Below are 15,209 nucleotides of genomic sequence, written 5' to 3' on the forward strand. Positions count from 1 at the left end.
GAAGGAAACCTGGACAGATGGAAATTCCCAGTTGACACTTCCTTTCTTTATATCTTTTCCCCTTAGGCTTTAGGATTAACAGGCTACACATATATTTGCACATAGGTTAATACTGTAAGGAATCATCTATATTTGATTCTGCCTCTGTGTTTGATGCACCACTTTTTTAAGCTTTAGCTTTGTTAACAACACAGGTCTTCTGTTAAGTTTTCTTTAAGGCAGAAATAGCATAACAGTAATATTGCACACAGTTAAATTCTCAGTCCAGGAAACTGTATCAGAAAATATGATCCTCTAACTCAGTCTCCCTTGGGTTGAGACTGAGAAGTTTGAGCTGAAGTACATCATTCAAAGTTACAAGAAAGTGAAAATAATTGTATTAAAGATTGCATAGCTGATTTTTTTTTAGCACAGACTAGACCATAAACATTTTGCACATTAGTGAGCACTTACACACTGTACCAAAAATTACCAGTTAAGAGCAAAAACCTACCCAGCCCATCCTTTGAAACAGAGCAAAAGGCCCAGAGGCATCAAGTACTGTAAAGCCCTGAAGCTCTTTCAGTAGAGGAACAAGTAAATCCTTTGTTCTTCTCCAGATCTTTCTCTTCTCACGGATACATCTAAGGCTTTATCCCACCTGAACTTCAACAATGTTTTCAACACTATAATTTCACTGGTTACAATTCCAGTGGCTGAGCATTTTTGGAGTAAACATGCCAAATGGCTTCTGTGTGATTAATCTTGTGTGATCGCCCAGCCTCTCTGCCAGGTGAACCACATTAAAAAGACTTGGAAATGTGTCCTTTGAGCTGTGGGGTCTCTCCCACATCCCTGAAGTCTAAAAGCACCTCACAGTCAGATTTTTTCCTAAGCAAGCGCAAGAGCACCCAGAGAAGAGCATAAGAGAACTCACTTCCATGACCTCTGAAGCATGGTTATGGGATTGCCTTCTGTGGAGACAGACTCCCCATTTCAACCAGAGTTTCTTGTCCCTCCCCATACTTCCTTCAGCCTTGACTCCCATTCTGCCCACTTTGCCCGCCAGTTCATTCTGCTGGTACAGAACAGGAGCCGTGGTCCCTTCTGCCGCGCTGCCACAAGGACCAGCATGATCAAAACTCAGCAGCTGGGGAGGAGGTAAGCAGGCAGCTTTTGTCCCTGATGCCCACTGATGTGACTTTCTCATAGGTATATAACATGCAATATTCCCATGTTGAAGCACAGGCAAGTTAAAAATAATTCCGTCACGGGAATACTACCTCATACTCATAGTGGCATTCTCCATTTTCATAGTCACATAGCACAAGATTAAAATATATCAAGACCTGTACAATGATCAAAAATGTTTCAGAGACCTTTGCCCTCCCTTTCCATAAAGGATGGGAGGAAACCTACACACTGGTGTAATCAGGCTCTACTGGTACAGCAAACCATGTAATACAGGTACAGCTGCTGGCCTAAGGAAGCTATTCTGAAATGGCTTAAAATGAGATTTTAAAAAGAGCTGGTTTGGGGCCAGCTCTTGCCTTTGTTCTGAAGAATTAACTGAATTACCTCTCTGAAACAAACATAAAGTATTCCTTTCATATATGCATTCAAAAACCTATTTTTTGCCTATTTCACAAGAACTGCCTGTGTATTTGAGCTTTCCAGTATCTTGCCCTTGAGTGAGCCATAATTTATAAAAATTCAGATTCGTGCTGGGCAAGAAAGGGAAGAGGACCCTGGGAACCAAGGGCTGCAACCCTGAGAGCTGAAAGTATTTGGCTGGTGGTTTGCAACAGATGGCTTACCTTAAACACTACATTTCCTTCCCTAAGTGTATAGAAAATGATTTAAGGCATTAGAACATGGTGTTAAATATAGCACTGATGTTCTCCTATTTAAGAACCATCTTTCCCTCCAAAATGGTGGCCTACTGCCCAAGAATTCATCATAGGACTGCTCTTCAGTGCGAGTTTAGGATTTACCAACCCATCCACCTATTTCCCTTGTGAGAGAGCTCCACGTTGTGGGAGGAAAGGGCACAGGAGCACAAGGGATGCTGAGAAGAGAAAGCATTACCCAAAATTTACTCAGCTATTTCACTAATCAGTTTTTCATGGTAAGAATGTCAGGAAAAACTCTAATCTTTCTTTTTTCAGAGGGGGTAGACTTATGATAACAATATTGTTTTATCCTGGTCTTCCCAGGCATGTTAGATGCAGCACAGAAATGGGGAAATAGAGAGCCATCCAAGTCCAACCAACTATTTAAATACAGACCCAGCCAAGCTGATGGTAAGTTTAGACGTCTTGGAATCATAGGCACAGATCAGCATCCAGAAACAGCTAAATCTGAAGCCAATAAATGTGTTCATCTTGCTAAAGCAATGATTTACTTAGAAAGTGTGTGTATTAGAATTTTCTATGCTGTCATTTCATACCTGTTTAGTTTCTCAACCCATTTTAGACTTTAAAATCTAAACAACACGCTTACCTCTATTATTTTTAAGAGAAGTTAATAAAGGAGGTAGTGCCTATTAGTTATCTAAAATACAGGATATGAGAATCAGAATGCCATGACCTTTAAAAATGAAGTTGCTTAGTACCATAAAATTTTGTTTGTATGCCATGATTGGGTGACATTTTTTTGTGCCAATTTTGTACCTGGCAAAAGCTTCAATTAAAAAAAAATTCTTCCACCCTGTTAGTGACAGTGATCAGCCCATTCTCTGTAACAATTTTTTCTCATTAGGCCAAATTCTGCCCCCACTCTGGGTGGCAGGCAATTTTTATTGTCAGAATTACCCCTTTTCACTGCCATTGCTGACCTACACATTTTCTTGCTGGTTTTGAGTCTTGCTTCTTTGCAGCTGCCAATCTAATAACCTTTTTCCTGCTCACACTATTTTCCTTTCTTTACTATTGGCAAGCCAGACATCACCTTTATCACTACCCTTTAGTCTTCCATGTTTATTCTCCATTGAAATTTAGCAAGCAATAACTCTTTCCCTCATTCCCACTCTAACACTACAGTTTGTGCCCATCTCCTTGTCCCTTCATTGCATGTTTGGATGCTGAAAAGCAGATGTTGAGGCAGCATCTTACAAATAAGGTGAAGTTTTATCTACAGGAAAAGCTTATACAAGTAAGGTTTGCCTCTTAGGCTGCTTAAACCAGAAATTCATATAATATTTTCTCCTAAAACTCTTAAAGGATGAGAGCTTTAAAGCTACCCACAGATCAGTTGACTTTCACAGCTATTCAGTAGCTGAGTACTATAGACCAGCAGTGGATTACAAAAGGATGGAGACCCCGTATTTTCTACCCTGGGCAATGGAGTAGAGTTTCCACCAACACAGTGGCCTTTCTCACCCCTTCTTTCTATCTGCATCCTGTCTCTGGGATGAAGAGTGAAGTTGGGTGACAGCTGGCTTTGTGGACTCCTCCTCTTGGGCGTTAGTAGCAGGGCAGAGATCCTCCAGGGGTCCAGGAATGTTCCTTTCTGATGCAGCAATCACCACTGAGCAATTGGTATCTGTTGGATGGGACCCGGGCAGGCAGTAAAGACTAGCTGCATCTGACTAGTAAATTCCTGTATCCTGAGGTTTTGCACCAGGAGATGCCAGTCCATGATGATGCCAGTAAGAAAGCCACTCAGACTCTGCAAAGTGTCATATAAAATCTAACAGTGTAATAAAGAGAGAATAGTATAGATAATTTTATGCCCCTTTCGATGCTGAAAATCCTATCATACAGCACCAATCAGGCCTCTGACCCACACACAGCTCACTGTGCAGCCCCTGTGCAGGAAGAAGGTTACATCATTTTGATCATTCAACCTATTGCGGGATTTCCTTATAAGAAAATAACTATATTCATCATTTCTGCTTTCAGACAGAAAGGATGCTCACAGGAGAACTTCTTGCTGCACTGCTAGATAAGAGCAAGGACAAACAGGTGGTGTAATCACCAGCACTGAGTGGGAGTTGTTTCAGGGAGCTGGCCAAGGTTGTCCAGCAGCCAGGGGGTATGTGCCACACAGCACAAGCCTGAATGCCAACCTGTAGATGCAGCAAAGCACAGACCTGGTCCCGTTCAGGTTCACTCTTACATGGATCACTAACTCCTCACTGTACAGTGGTCTGCTGGTTAGTACCACTACACCTGGGCCAACTCCAGTTGAAGGGTTCAAGGAGCTGGGGGACAAAAGTGTCTTTGGGTGCAGGGAATGTAAAGGATAGCTGGCAGGCTGCATTGTCTGCCTCTGCACACTGACCACAGCTTCCTGCAGTCTTTGGAGGCCAGCCAGGAGCAGCAGGGGGAAACATGGGGTCAAGCCCCTACACAGAGCCTGGGAGCCAGGGGATAAGCTGTTGGGGACAGCCAGCCGGGGGAGCAGGCTCCATGGCACTCCACTCCAGGCTCTGGAAGACCTGCAGTAACTGCCAGGGAGCAGCAGCAGCAGAGATGCTCTATAAGGGAAGGCAAGCCAGGAGCTGAGGGTGACCACAGTGCCTTTTCCATCAGGGCAAGCAGTCCCTGAGCTGGGCAAGCAGGGCACAGTGGTGACCGGCAAAGGCAAGGTGGCAAATCAGGTCTCAGTCTTGGAGATACAAACAGTTCAAGCATGTCAGGAAGCACACACTGCTATGACATAGCTCATACACGGGCCCAAGACACAGGGGAGCTCCTGCATCAAAGGGCAGAGAGTGTGGGTGAGGGTCCCTGTCAGGGCTGGTCAGGGCAAGCTGCAGGGCCCTGACAGCAGTACAGTACAGTCCTGCCATCCCACACGGCATTCAGCTGGTGAAGAAAATAACAGCCTCGTCCATCTGGACCCCTAAGTCACCTGACATCTTTCAACTTCTCCAAGAAAGGGAAGATCTCTCCCTCATAGTAGTCTCCTTCCTGCCTCCTACCCTTCTTGTACAGGTTCAGTGATTCATAGGTTTATGATGCAATATTGCTATATCAGCATATACTTTCACTAGAGGGCCAAATTAAAATTGCATGGGAAGGCTAAATTTGGGCATTTCTTGTCTGAAACACCATTGTAAACATAACTTATGTTTAACCCACATGGGCCATCTGAACTGTCCAGACTTTCAAACTAACTGACTATGAAAATACACACGCTAGTGTTAAGTTGTTGATTCACCTTGTAAGTATTTCTTATACTGAATAAAAATAGTTTCAGAGCAAGGACTTTGTTCATTTAACTCTAGCATATAGGTATTGGGGTCAAAGATAATGATTACTGTTACATAAAAGTTCAATAATCTATCTTGATCTCCCATTTCCTCTACATTTCACTGTAGGAAATCTATTGCAGTAATATTTAAGTGTCTGACTAGAAAGAAGATAGAAAGCATAAAGTTTCACCCTTTCAAAAACATTAATCATTGGAACACAGGTAAGCAACAAAAAATGTGTAGGGAGTAGAATAGACAAAGAGTTTGAAGTTTGAAAAATAATCCTAGAACAAAATTCCACTTAAAAAAAAGCAGAGAGGGAGCTCTGAAAGCTCAGACAAGGAGAGGGACTCTGGCAAAATTTGAATAACAAGCAAAGACCAGCAGCCGAAATTACAGTTTTCCCAGCTGTTAGGTTTTGTACGAACGATGCAGATTGTAGTTCTTGTCATGTGATGACAGGAGATAGGCCTAAGGCTCCCTCTGTTGGAAGAAGCACCGCCGAGCACCACCCCAAAGGACAGTGGGAACTTAACAATAGCAGTGCACTGCAATATTTACACCCAAGTCACTGCTAGGAAAGTCTGACAGGCTGGACAACTGCCAGGAGGGGACAGAGAAAGTGGGGGGATGATACCTGTAATTTCCTCGGAGTGAACATCTGTTCTCCCAGGTCCCCTAGCCTTTTCCTTGGGAGCCAGACAGGCCCCTATAGAGACGTATCCTGTGACAAAGGAGAACCCCTGTCACATACGCACACAGTGGCATTTGGGAATTCAAATGTTGTCATGCTATTTTGGAATGCAGAGAAGTGCCACTTCCTCCTCTGCAGTGTGGGAGAAGACGCACCGAGCCAGCAGTCCTCAGATTGCTTTTCTTCATCCCCCTCACCATAAGTGTGTTCTGGATTTTGGATGCTCTTCCTACAAAAGAGTTGCTTTTGGTTTGGATGGATGCAGGGCGAGTGCTGGCTGGAGTGTAGCAGGGAAGATGGCAAGCAGAGGGCAGAGGCTGAAGGGGACAAAGTAGCTCCTGACAGCCAGGCTGAGAAAGGACTCAAGAGAAGGCTGTAACTTCTGCAAGCCACAGAACAAAACCAGTACCCCTGAGCAGGACAAGGAGACAATACAAGAAGAAGGCTTTTCCCTGTAGCTCTCAAAATCCACGATTGCCTCAGTCACACTTTTTGGTGCAGTCTGTCTCTCATCTAGAAGGAACCTTTTAAGCATTCTGCTCCCAGGCCATTTTCTTGCTTTCCTCCCTCCCCTGCTCATCTTTCAGCAGTTCCCCAGGGACAGGCCATCTTCTCTCACCAGGAGATGCATTCCCCAGATCCCTGATGGAGCATCCATTATCAGTTTGAGAATAGCTGTGCTGAAATGCCACGTCCTCTCAAAGATCATAAACAGTAGCCCACAGCCCAGCATCCAATTAATTAATTAAGATGAGCAGCTTTACTGAAAAAAATTGCTGTCAGGCAGTGAGAAAACCAGGCAGGATAAGAAAAGCACACATAAAACAAAACAAAACACACACCAAAAAAAAAAAAAAAAGTAGAAGTGTTGACTCCTATTTGTTATTAATTCAAGGCCTCACAGTGCTGATGTGAAAGTTAGAAAACTGAGGAAAAAAACTCAGAAGGCAGATAGAAGACAACAGCTCATCAAGACAGAGGATTATCCTGCTCCGAGGAGCAACAGAGACTGACGTTTTCCCACATGACTGACAATGGTGTGGCCAAGAAGAACATGTTGCCCTGGGGTGCTGAGGCTTGCATGCCAGACATGTTAGGCTTAGGTTAGGTTAGACCTAGCTCCCTTCTGTGTGCATTCACCAAGGAACAATTTCTGGGTGCTCAAAAACCTGTATACTCCTGCTTGCAATTCTCTGTGCATGGAAAATGATGCTCAAACATTAGTGAACCAGTGGAAAAGAAGGCTCACAATCCAGATGCTCAGGTGGCACTTAAGTGTGCCACTTTCTTCTCACCACACTGCTGTTAGTAGGTCCACTTGCCCAGACTTAAATATGAGAAGAGCTCAGTTCTGAATCTCAGAGCCTGACTGTAATGCATTCATTTCACAGTTCACATCAGCAAGTGTTCACATGCATTTGCTTTAAGCACTACTGCAAATAGCAGGCTGTTTTCTTACTTGCTAGAAAAAATAATTTCCATCCATTTTATCTCAGCACTTCAGGATGGGCGTCATTTCCTCAAGCCACTGTGTAGTGGTAGCCCACTTTCCAGCAGCAAGGCAAGCTATGGCTTTGATTCTGCTACTACTGTTTTTCTCATTTAGATCAGTTGATGGCTTTTTGCTTTTTGAGGAAATTCTAACAGCCATGGCCAAAAGCCTTCCCTGCTCTAACTTGGCAGATGTTTCTGCACCTGTCATCATCCCTGAGTTTAACAGAAGATATTAAAAGGGGGGGAGGGGAAGAACAAAACAAACAGAAAAAAACATGATTTATTTAAGGTCCCAAAGAGGGAAGTCTCCCAAATATTTATTTTGGGGGTTAGCAAAACTGAAGTCAGCCAAACAGAGTCCAAAAGAAACATTAAGGTAGAGAATTATTCTGTTTCAGCTACTGTCTAAATCACAGACAGGAAGGAGTTTCAGGCGCTCCTCTTCTTCTGTTGCTGAAGTAGCAATTATCTCCCTTTCACAGTGCTATTATGCAGGCACCTTCATTTGAAGGAAAGATGTCTTGAAATAAAAGATTTAAAAATACTCTTTTGTTCACAGGTTCCTTTCAAAAAGTGGGATTTTTTCTGTTTCCTTTGTTAAGTGACATTTATTTGACAAAGGAATCTCATAATTTCATTGAATTCAAGGTTAGATCATTAAACCTGAGACACTAATATTTATTACAGTAATCCATGACTCTCTACCACAAGATCTCATTTCAGCAGTTCTTATCATTAACATCATAATTAAAATATTCTTTATCAGTGAAACTAGAGATGGTATGATGTACATCAAAGACCACTTTATCTCTCTGCAGTCTATACATAGGAAGACTTGCCCTGAAGGTTGATGCTGCCTGCAATATTTGCTGGACATCTCACATAGCCAGTAAACATTTCTAGGCACTTCAAAGTTAGTGACAGCTAAGCACAGGGATTCCTGTTCTCCAAGCTCATTCTGACAGTTTAGCACCTAATACCTTTTGTGCAAAAGTCAGTTGCTGTCAGGGTGCCAGTAACCACAATCTCCATATATCCTCGATAAATGTAACACTGTGACAACCATCAGTAGAACTGTGAGAGGGACCCAACCTTTTGGAGCAAGTATTTGAGGAAAAAACATTATCAAATGAACCCTTAAGACAGATGTCTGTCAAAGAGACCCTCAAATACATAAGTAGAATAGCTGAAATAAGAAGAAACTCAGTAATTCAGCTGTTCCACATCCACTGTACCTCATGTGCTAAAGACAAGAATCATAACTTCCAGTTTCACCTAGGTAGTCAGCATTCCTGTCAGCTGCTTTGCCTGAAGTCAGACCAAACTCAACCCAAACATTTTAGTCATCACTAAAACCCCAATTCTGTTAGGATCCATGATGTACAACAAGGCATTAATATTGACCTATCCCATAACAGGTCCTTTAACTACTGTGCAAAATTACTTTTCCATATAGACCTTGACAGGATTTAGAGAAGATAGATACATTTCCCTAGAAGGTGGCAATACCATTCTGACATTGCCTAATGTCACATTTAATAAATAAATATAGCCTTGTCTTATTAAAAGGTGCAGATCAGCATGTGCAATGATTGTGGCACAACACTGAACATCTGCTGAGCACAATGAGATTAACCTCATGCCAAATGTTTTCCTTCCAGCACAGGTCAATATCTACAACAGCTGCCTTTCATTACAACTCTTAAACCAGATGTTTTAAATATTAAACTCTGTTTTAAATATTAAATACTGTCCTGGTTTCTGCTGGGATAGAATTAATTGTCTTTCAAGTAGCTGGTATAGTGCTGTATTTTGAATTTATTATGAGCATAATGTTGGTAACACACAGGTTTTTTAGTCCTTGCTAAGTGGTGTTGATACTAAGTCAAGGAATTTTCAGCATATCATGCACTGATAGTAAGAAGGTTGGAGTAGCACATTAAGTTGTGTGGGGATACAGCTGGACTAGGACAGCTGCCTGAACTGGCCAGAGGGATATCCCATACCATAGGGCAACATACCCAGCATATAAACTGCTAGGGAGAGTTGCCCAGGGTCACTGCTCGGGAAGTGACTGGACATCGGTCAGCGAGGGGTGAGCAATTGCATTGTGCAACACCTCTTCTATATATTATTATATCATTATCATCGTCATCATCGTCATCATCATTTTCTTCCTTTTCTGTCCCATTAAACTGTTTTTGTCTCAACCCATGAGTTTTCTCACTTTTACTCTTCTGATTCTCTTTCCCACCCCAGCTATGTGGTTCTTCATTGCTGGATGGGGTTAAACCACAACAAATACTCAATACTGAAGTAGCTGTGTCTGCAGCTGCCCTGATCTGTAGCTACATCATGCACTGACTGGTAGACTCTCCCTAGAAGCAGTTTGCATCCGCCTATCATCATTTCTTCAGCTAGAACTCTGTTTAAGGCCATTAGCTGGGAATCCCAGCATTGTTCTCCCAGAGCAGACTGCTTCTTTGTGCTCTCAGATGCAATGGTGAGTGATGTTGCAGATGTAGCTTGCTGCTGGGAAGGTACATATTTAGTAAATAGAACATATTACTATGGTGGCATACTGTAAACACTTGGCACTGAATAACTGGGTCCCAGGAGCACAATGGCTTTACAGTTTGTAAATGCATGGTCAGTTGAAAGTGAAGCTTCAAGAGGAAAGCAATTAAATAGGGGCCATTTTCATGGTATCGTATTGTTTGGTTGGAAGAAAAAAAAATCCAGTTCAGATACATTGCAATGCATTTTCAGTTTTCCAACAATATTGAACATTGAAATCCCATTCAAAAGCACCCACACAAAAATAAAATTTATCATGACATTCCAGCTTTGGAATACAGGATGCACTCAAGGGTACAAAGATTGATCTCTGAACAGGCAGCTGACTGCAATATTCCCTGAGGTGTTTGCTACAAGAGATGTTTTGCTGAAGAACAATATAGTAGAAAATCCATACATACATTGTTGGAACTACCCAGCAAGTCTGACGAGTGAGTTTACTTGATTAATAGGAGTGCCTCCAATGTTCCTCACTTGAGAGAATTTTAATTCTTCAAGACTCCAAGGTATACCCTAAAATGTAGTCTTCACTCATGGTATTCAGCAGCTGGCCGTCTTAACAGGAAGAGACTTCCACCACAGGTGATTCAATGATTACTACACATTATTTAGGTATGCATCTTATGAAGCAATGAAGATCACCATGTCAAAGCTTATAACAACATACAGACAACATCTGTAAGCCTGAAACGCAGGCCAGAACTCCCTTTAGCTCTAACAGAAGATTAATATCTGTTTACCTATTTAACAGACAAGGTATGGGAAAGATAGGCAAATTGTTCACATGAGAGATTGTGATAAAGCCAGGGGGACTGTAGGAGGATTGTGATGACCATGCCTTGGAAGACCAGTTCTAAAGGTTCACGCTAAAATACTGTGCTGGACTTTTACCACACTCCTAATACAGGAGGAAATGGAGCTGGATATACATACACTGTACTCATCACATTAAGACTGTGTATTCGACTTTTGGAAATCAGCACAGAAAAGAATGTCCTGATCAGAGTTTGCAGTTCATGTAGGTGAACTATAGCATCTGCTACAAGATTAACCGGGAAATCTCTGCTTTTCTTCTGTGTTCCCTAGTCATAGAGGATTCTAGAAGTTTCTGCAGAGCAAATATGAGCAGGCATGATGTTAATTAATGTGGATTCTCTGCAGCATGATCATGCACACGTATCAGAACTAGCTGTCTAGCTTCTGCCTGCTGCACAAAGGACAAGTTCTCTCTGAAGAGATCTGTTTTCCTTGCAGAAAAACTGAAAGGGTATGGTTTGTTTGCAGTCATCTTGTCATACTTCCTGTGTCAATAGCCTCAAGTCAGTTTGCACCACCTTTTCAGGATGCTGAAGTTCTCCAAACCCCCAGAATTATGTGTGGCCACTGTCATCTAGCAGAGATGTTGTTTTCCATGGGCAAAAGTGGCAGCAAGCCTCCATTACTCATTCAGACCAGACTTCTGGATTTGCACATCACTAACAAGCTTCCTTGCATCAGCCTTGGACCCTTTGAAAAATGAAACCGCCCCTCACTTTTCTGCTTAAGACGGCACCGAGTTGTGTTGATTTGCAGCCTGTTGGCCTGTCCTTGAAGAGAGCTGGTGTACGCCAAGGGCTACCTTTCTTCTTGTAACCCACAGGACAGAGATGCCACAGAAGCTTGTGTGACCTCAACATTGCAGATAGGGTATAAGGCAGCATTTCATTGCAGTCCTGGACAACCAAACTCAGACGTCAAGGCTGAGCTTAATTTTTAGTTCCAGCTCCAGAGGAGCCAGTCTTGTGGCCAGTGTCAACAGTGCAGTAGAACTCAGCAGTACAATTTCATTTCACAAAGATCACTCTGTACTTTAAAAGCCCAGATCTGGGCCCAAAGACTCAATGAAGTCCTTGTTAATAGAATAGAGAGCCAAAAAGCTGGCAGGACCCATCTTTGCAGAGCAGTACCTTTCAGCAGGCTTTCATTCATTCTCCCATCCATAGATATGGATGCCCATAGCAGATCAAGGGCTGGACTACAACAAAGGTTCAAGTCCCTTCCTTTCCAAAGCAGGACCACCCATACCAGTGATGTCCCACTTATACCAAAGCCACATTTTATACTCCAAGCAACTGATCAAGACTCCCTATAGAGGATTTATAGGTCTTTTTCAGGCCTAGATTCAGTGGACCATTACACTGTCTTCATATAACTGCCCTTACTTTGGTCTTTGGTTCTCCAGAGCTGGAAAAGTAGGTTTGCCACTGTCTTCTTGCTGTTAGTTTGCAGTCTCAGTTCCTACTGCTTCATTTGCTGGCACAGTGGATCTTTATAGTGCTTCTGCCAAGGAGATTTACTGCTGTTGCTTCAGGGTCTGATAGAGCTGTTGGTAAACTTCCACCCTGCTCTCCCAGCTATTTTATAAGGAGTTTCAGATTATCTTCTGGGTTCAGTTACTGCATTTCCATTCTATGCCAGATACAGAATTATCTGATTTTCCTCCAGCCTTGATAGAACAGCCCAACAACTGTTTTAATTACAAAAAAACAAAATTTTTTTTTGTACATAAACCAAACATAAGAGGAGAATCCAAGACATTACAAAGGAAGCAATACATTCCTTTAGATTAGGCACAAGCATTTTTCTTCTGCCTAAAATCAGGGAAAAAAACATCCTAATCAGAAAACATCCATTGCCCCTGCAAAAAAATGGTGTAACCTCTACCAACTTTGCTCACTCACTTCTAACTCCAACCTACCTCAATCACTCATCCCTTCCTTTCGACAGGAGACCAACAAAAGTCTAATAAATACTCCTCCTACCTCTTGGCTGCCCCTAAACACCCACGCTAATGGAGGGGAGCAGAGTTTTTTGGAGGAAATGCCACATAAATCTGAGGTTCCTCCTATGCATTTTGTGTGTTCATGAGACATCAGGCTGATATGACATCAGTGATACTGAGCATTGCAAAGTCAAACTAACCCAAAGCCTGTTATTTTGCAATGCATGATGACACAGCTTGGGCAGGAGGAATGATGCTATCACAATGAAACTCAGTCCCAGAAGACTAGATGGACCTAAGGAGTTTATATGTGGTGTATATGTAATAGTGTAAAAAAGGTCATCTAATTTCCATTCAACTAATGATAACAGCTGTTTTCGTTGAGGTACTTTTATGTCTTGGTCGAAATTGTTTGAAAACTTAAAAATGCAGATATCAGGTAAATTCAGGCTCTGTTTTTCAAGATACTTGCAAATTTAATATTTATCAGCTCTTGCTTATTATTTTAGACTATGACTAATCCTTAGGAACACTACACCTATTATATGGCAAGTGCAAGAGTAACTAACTGAATAAGGCAGATTAAGTATATTTAGAATTACCTATCCAAATACATATTTTGGAAAGGCATATATGAGATTTATAAGTAGGATATTAAAATGACATGGCTGGAATGAAATAAACTGTTTTCTTGAGATCTCTGGTACCTGCTTTTCTCTTGGTTCAACGACACCAGAGAGAGATTTTGAGTATAAAAATTGGCCAGGTTTGAGCTGTGTTTAGAAACTTGCCTGATAATTAGATGCAAAGGCTGTTAAATATATATAATATTTCTCTGTGCAAGCATAAATTATTTCCTGTAATAATTTTTTCTGTACATGTTACTAGGCTGTATATAGATCAGAAATGGATATTTATAATTAGCCTGTATTTGTCTTCACCTCTATCTTTGTTTCCAAGGGTTGCTATGGATAACTGTTCTTCCACCTCCTGTGTACTCATTTTGCAGGTCTTGTGAGTCTCACAAGGATAAATCCTCTCTTCCGTCGCATTCAGTATTGATACAATGACCTGATGAAACAACCTAGGTGAAAATATGGGCACTACTGCAGTAAGTATTACATATCTTGCCATTAAACCTTAGAAAATCATATCACAGCGTTCCTGTGCTTTCCTAGGACAGCTGCCTCAAGCAGTGTAGGCAAATGAAGAAATATGCAGACAAGTGAAATATTTCCCAGAGTTTGCCTCTTCTCTATTTCCTCTATTCTCTTCTCATATTTCCTGGGAATGATAAAATATATGCTAAGAACCATGACCAATTGTTAAAAATTACAAAAACGTCCACTTTCATTTATATTAAGCCAAGATACCATCAGTCATTTCCTTAGACGGATGTTGCCACAGGAATCCATTATGGATTGATTTATTTCAACATATATCTGGAAATGGTAAGAACTGCAGTGAGATACCTGCTACAAAATATTTCTGCTGAGCAAGGAAGATTACTTTCAGCTCAGCACTTCATCTTTGACAGACTGAGTTCTCTCAAAGAAATCTGTGGCCCTGTGATGGCCCAGCTGTATTGCTACCAGAGGGATCTCCAGCTCTTCTCTGCAATGGGAGGATGGCTTATGTTCTGCCCTCCCAGAACCTGGAAGATCCTGAATGATAGCTGAGAGAGGAGGTTCATAAATTTGAGTATCTGACCTTGCCCTGTGCCATTAGAAGAGAGTGAACTTTTTCCTGGACATAAATGTAGATTCTGGGATTTACTGCGGGAGTGATTATGTATCCCAGTTTTCAGGCAGTGTGCATGACTCCTGGCAGAGGCCAAGCTTTCCCAGTGTAGCCACACAGTGCCTTGCTGATTGTCCAGCTCTGCCCCTCATATTGACCTGGACGGTGGCAGGGTGGACGGAGCCGCAGTTCCAGGTCACGGTGGGGGCTGTAATGGCAGCCTTGACTCTCGCCTGGCCCTGCCGTCGCAACACCCCACGCTTTCGGGCGGACTGGGGAGCCGACATGAATTTTGGAAACCCCACGGGAAAGCGAAAGCGCTGCAAAGCAGTGCTGCTCCCACACCGGAAACACTGGCCCGGTGGGACTCGTCTGTCCTGCAGACCATACCCCTCTGCACTTATTCTCGCATCCATCCCTCTGTCTTTCCGCATCCTTTGCCCTGCTGTCATCCCCCTCTCCTTCCACATCCCTGTGCACGTTTCTCCCCCCGGTCTCCACATCTCCCTGCAGGTCGTCCCGCATCCCCTGCCCGTGGACGCTCGCAGCTCCGAGCTTCTGCTCGGTATCTCCGCACGCCGGGGACCCCCGACAGCAGCGGGGCCGCCTCGCCCGCCGCGGTGCCGGCGGGGAGAGGGGCGGCACGGAGCCGCGATGCCAGACCGGCCGTCGGGGCGGAGATGCCGCTGCTATGACGTCACCCTGCTGCCGTCCCCGCGCGGGACGGGCGCCAGGAGCCGCGGCTGCCGCCGGTCCCCGCCCGG

The sequence above is a fragment of the Corvus kubaryi genome, unplaced genomic scaffold, assembly GCF_017639235.1.
Source record: "Corvus kubaryi isolate FWS band 111438036 unplaced genomic scaffold, C.kubaryi_AGA036_p1.0 133, whole genome shotgun sequence".
NCBI classification, from domain to species: Eukaryota; Metazoa; Chordata; class Aves; order Passeriformes; family Corvidae; genus Corvus; species Corvus kubaryi.